General features: G+C 40.7%; 1 long non-coding RNA gene across 1 annotated transcript; it reads right to left on the reverse strand.

Moving 5' to 3' along the window:
- Nucleotides 1-26: 26 nt before the first annotated feature.
- Nucleotides 27-5,190, reverse strand: LOC107287493. Its single transcript, XR_001548871.1, has 3 exons — nucleotides 5,049-5,190; nucleotides 714-800; nucleotides 27-125 (listed from the first exon to the last, which is right to left on the reverse strand). It is a non-coding gene; the product is annotated as an uncharacterized LOC107287493 (long non-coding RNA).
- Between the last annotated feature and the right edge of the window lie 507 nt (nucleotides 5,191-5,697).

Below are 5,697 nucleotides of genomic sequence, written 5' to 3' on the forward strand. Positions count from 1 at the left end.
ATATAAATTAGATAAAGTTATATACTCACCATAATGTACTGTTATGCAAGTATTTTGGTCGACTGTGCAGGTCATAGTTTTGTTACACATAGCAGATTCACAATTGTAGCACACTAAAGCACTTCCTAAATAATCAAGGAAGAAAAGAAACTAAACAAAATGATCCCTTCTGAAACAGAATCCCCGTTAGAAAACAAATTATAAGTAGTCCTTTCTTACTGTTTTGTTTAGCCATTGTTCAAAGTTTTAACAATGTTAAAAAAAACAGCTTTGCGACCAATCCATGTATTTACAACTATCATATCATCATTCACAGTTTCACAACTAGTCCCTGACAAGCGGAGTTCAGGTTTCAAAAAATCTTGCCAAGGAAACTGCATGGACTTGTTCATATAGTTGCCAGGAGTCAAAACTGACTCAAAGACACACACAAAAAGAAAAACAACAAAAGAGTTCCCTTGAAACTGGATGTCTAGGATTGCCCCGACAATTTGCCTGGTTATAAAAGACAATTTCATACAATTCCAGCCAGGAATCTGTCATTCAAAGGGATATTATAATTTTTTCTATCATAAATTATATCATCTGTATAATTCCAAAGCATCAAGCTAAAACTCAGCCAGCCCTTGGAATGATGACCTCCCTCTTCTATTCTTCTGGTCCCTGCACTGTTATCATTCAGTTAGCATTTACCGTTGGGTTCACTTACTTACCTGAATGGAGGAACAAAGCCAGAACAAAGGCAGTAATGATAGCAGTGACCAAAAGGGATTTCATCTTCTTTGTGTCTCCTATTCAACCTACATAATAAAAAAAAAATGTTGTCCTATCAGATGTTCCAAAATAAATGCAATAATCTAAACTGAGCAACAATATTTGTATGCCAAGCCTCAACTTTCTATATTCCATGTCATTATGCCAGTCTTATATAAAACTTTTATGAGTGCTAAGTAGGAATATATTTTTTTCCGGGCAGGTGACAGAATATTCATGAAAGGCAACATCACTCAGACCGAAGTAAAGATCTGTTAAATTACTGGCCTCTAAAGTGAAACCACTAAAATGAAATATCATTTCTACTAAACTTGAAAGCACTTTTAAATTGTATATCAAATAATTGGAATTTACCATAATACAAAGGAAAATGCTTATGTACTCTACCCTCTACTCCATTTCACTGTGTCCTAAAGACACTCTTGCTGGAGAGCTCTCATTAGCTGTATTATTGAAATTGATTTTTCTGCACAATCACATGGGACTTTTGTCTCATAATACATCAGAATCCCAAATGAGTACAAGCGTTTTGTGAGCCCAACAGTACAAATGTCAATTAAATTGCACAAATAGTCACATCATTCCTATTGGCAGTAAATAGCATAATGCAAAGTGCAAAAAAGGAGTAAGAAAAAAAAAGTTTGTTCTCTTTTGTCGATTTTGATCAATAGTAGTTGTGATAATTGATGGCCATATGTAACGGTATGTAAAGGTAGGAAAAACGATGATGTGGGTATATAACGAAGTATGTGACGAAAAAGAATTTTGAAAAGTGGAGACAGAACCACCTTTAACTAATTCCTTCCAGCCACAATATTGTCAATCCTCTTTATGCACATCCTTAATGTATTAACAGTAAGTGTTCCATGTGGCAAGTCTATTAAGCTGGCAATCTAGATGCCAACTGCTATACTTTATTAAAAAGTCATACGAAGGTAGTTAAAATTACAGTATGTCTATGCCGCAGCACCAAATTTAGATTTAAGAATAAGCTAAACAAACAACAGTTTAGCCCACACAATTCACAGGGCATTTATGTATGCTCTGGTTTTTAATAAATTTTAAAATGGCAATGATGCATAGCATATCATTGGAGCAAATAATTCATTTTATGAAGATTCCCAAAAGGCCTTAAAACCTTGCTCTATCAAATGGTCTGTGGTCCCCATAACAGAATAACAATTGGAAGAAATTAACCCCCTGCTCAAGCAGGAGACCCTACAACATTCCAGACAAGTAGCTATCCAGTCTCTTCCAGTGATGGAGCACCCACAACTTCTCCACATCTTCTGAAGGCAAGTCATTCCACTGGTTAATTGTTCTCACTGTTAGGAATTTTCTCCTTAGTTCTAGTTTGCTTCTCTCCTTGATTAGTTTCCATCCATTGTTTCTTGTCTTACCTTTGGGTGCTTTGGAAAATAGGTTGACCTCTTCTTCCTTGTGGCAGCCCCTTTAATATTGGAACATTCATATCACCTCTAGTCCTTCTTTTCACTAGATTAGGCATAGCCAATTCCAGCAACCTTTGCTCTTTATATGTTTTAGCCTCCAGCTCCCTTATCATCTTTGTTGCTCTTTTCTGCATTCTTTCCAGGGTCTCAACCTCTTTTTTACATCATGATGACCAAAACTGGATGCAGTATTCCAAGTGTGGCCTTACCAAGGCATTATCAACTGGTATTAACACTTTATTTATTTGATTTGATTTGATTTATATCCCGCCCTTCTCCCAACGGGACTCAGGGCGGCTTCATGTGATCTTGATTCTATCCCTCTGTCAAGCCTCTGTGTTGGCTTTTTTGGCAGCTGTAGCACTGCTGGCTCCTATTTAAGTGATTGCCCACTAGGACTCCAAGATCCCTCTCGCAATTACTGCTATTGAGCTGTACCTGTACATTTGGTTTTTCTTGCCTAAGTGTAAAACCTTACTTTTCTCTACATTGAATTTCATATTTTTAGATTGGGCCCAGTGTTCAAGTCTTTCAAGATCCACCTGGATCTTGAGCCTATCTTCTGGGGTGTTGGCTATTCCTGCCCATTTAATGTCATCTGCAAATTTGATGAGTTCCCCTTTCATTCCCTCATCTAAATAGTTGAATCAATGAAGCCTGTCATATTGGAAGTGGTGAAAGGACTGAGAAAAGATTCTACCTCCACCTTGTCTATATCTTTCCCCCTTCCTTAGCCATTCTTGTAATGTTTTAATGGCAATATTTATTATCTTAAGAATTGAAATCTAAAGTCATCTGATGAAGAGACTAAATAAATATAAATTTTACTTTTGAGAAATCAAGGAAGAAAAATGTATAAGCTGTATCTGATATCAGTTTTCTGGTTTTGCCCATAACTCATTCAATTTCGATTTTTCATTTTAAATATTTGCTATTAATTGAAAAGCATATTTTATTTATTTGTATCCTGCCTTTATTATTTTTAAAAAATAACACAAGGCTGAGAACATACTTAAGACACTTTCCTCCTATTTTCCACTCAACAGCACCCTATGAGGCAAATTGGGCTGAGAGTGAGTAGCCTAAAGCAGGGCTTTTCAACCTTTTCACCCATTGTACCACTTTTAGGATATGGCAACATCCGAGTACCACCAGTCGCCTAGCAAGGTGTCAAAAACCTGATGACCAAAAAAGGAAAAAAGTGATAAAGTACAGGTAGTCCTCGACTTACAACAGTTCGCTTAGTGACTGTTCGAAGTTACAATCGCACTGAAAAAAGTGCCTCCCAAGCCACAGCCGAGCAAGACACCTGCCTGTCCGCCCGGCGGCGCTCTTCCTCCTGTCCGAGGTTTTCATTGTTGTGAGCATTTCTGTTGAGGATTGGCAGCGGGGGTGGGGTGGCGGGGGTGTTTGGTTTTTATTCCTCCCGTCTGCTGGGTGGTTGCAGCAGGTTTTGGTCACTTCACATGACCCTGGGACACTGTGACTGTCATAAATATTAATCAGTTGCCAAGCATCTGAATGTAAATCACAAGACCCTGGAGATGGTGCAACATTCCAGCTGATTGGTACTTCTTCTGGGCTCAGCAGAAGCACCAGGATCAGCGCTGCTTTCCAGCTGATTGGTGCTTCTTCAGGGCTCAGCAGAAGCACCAGAATCAGCACCGAGCTCCAGCTGGAGCCTGGCGCTGATCCTGGCGCTTCCACTGAGCCCTGACAGCCCCGAAGAAGGGCCGATCAGCTGGAGCCTAGCACTGATCCTGGTGCTTCCGCTGAGCCCTGACAGCCCTGCAGCTCCAGCTGTCTCTCACTCAGGCTTGTATGGTGCTGCCATCGGTTCAGCTCATTTCCCTCCCTCGCTACCACTTTTCTAGGATGGTCGCGTACCACCTGCCCGGTGCCAATGTACCACAGGTGGTACCCATACCACTGGTTGAAAAGCCCTGGCCTAAAGTCATCCAGCCAGCTTTCATGCTCAAAAATAAACTAGAAGTAACAGTCTCTGGGTTGTTAGCCTGTTGCCTTGACCCCTGAACCAAACTGGCTAAATATATACAGTATTTGTGTGTGTGTGTGTGTGTGTGTGTGTGTGTGTGTGTGTGATGATGATGATGATGATGATGATGATGATGATCCGAATCCAAGATCCTGTTTTGGCACCATCTTTGAGAGACCTTGTGGTGTAAATTAGGAGCCTTCAATCTTTATGTATCCTAAGGCTCCACCAAGTCTAAATCTGACACAGAGGGGTTCGTGGGAACTTGCCCGCTCCGGGCGACCAGGCGTCGTCCCGAAAAAAGATGCGCTGCTCTAAAGAGCTGAATGCAGCTGTCAGGTTCGCGCCTCCATTAATAACTTTTTTGGAACCGAGTCCAAAATGCTTGTCCGCTTCTACCTTTCCGCGGAGCTTGAAGGCGGCCACCCGCTCCCCTAACTGACGGAAACGAGCTGGAATGAAAGGATGCTTACTCCGAGGAGAAAGGAGGTTAAATCTGGATTTCTGACCAAAATAAAGCAACAAAACAACCCTAATCCTATGAAAGCCGCTATATTTTATTTTATTTTATTTTAGATTTTATGTTTTATTTTCTGTTTTATTTGCCTCCTCCCTCCTTCGGCATTTCTTTTGTACCTCCTGCTATCCAATCCGCCCTCAATCCAAGCTTAAACCGGAGAATCGCTGCCTTGACGCGACCTGCGTGTGGCTGACTCTAGCCAGCATCCAGCGGGAGGATTTAAAGGGGGAATCTGAGAAACCAAATGCAAAGCAAACGCCGTGCAAGAGGCTTCATTTTCACAAGACAGAAAACAGCGAATACTTACAAGGGAACCTTTAAACAGCCCAGATACTATCAGCTAAGACGATTCACCACCGCGTCACAGGGAAGAGGGGGAAAAAAAAAGACACAACTTCTCCAAAGTTCTCAGAGCGCGCCTGGCGCTTTCAATTCGGGGAAATTAATGTATATACCTGGGGAGAAGCGGGGCCAACCTATGCTACTTTTCATTGGCCAGTTGCAGGTTTCCCGATCCCTAATTGGCTGCATGTCATCGAGTTCGTTGGCTACCTAGAATAAAGAACTATTTCTTGGCTTTCAGCTAAGATATTGAGCCTTATGGGGATATAAGTGAGTTTGATCCCAAAGGCTGTTAAACTAGCTATTTCAGAGTAGCAGACTCGGGCTACATTCCGAAGGAAGCTTGTCTATAGGTGCTTCAGAGTCTGATCCGGAGCAGTATTAGAAAATCTAAAGAGAGGTGTGCCAATACACGACCATTTCCCCACCCCCCAAGATACTTTGTTCTGCATACAAGATATGAGAATTAGACATTAAAAATGTGAATTTCTAATGCTGCCTTAAGTAGCAACATTTTTATAGAACAATAAATACATATAAACAATAAATGTAAATGTATATAAAGGGAACAAATAAAGGGAACATATGCTGCATAAACCTTTCAAGGTATAAAA

The sequence above is a fragment of the Protobothrops mucrosquamatus genome, unplaced genomic scaffold (genome assembly GCF_001527695.2).
Source record: "Protobothrops mucrosquamatus isolate PMUCROS unplaced genomic scaffold, P.Mucros_1.0 scaffold394, whole genome shotgun sequence".
Taxonomy (NCBI): Eukaryota; Metazoa; Chordata; class Lepidosauria; order Squamata; family Viperidae; genus Protobothrops; species Protobothrops mucrosquamatus.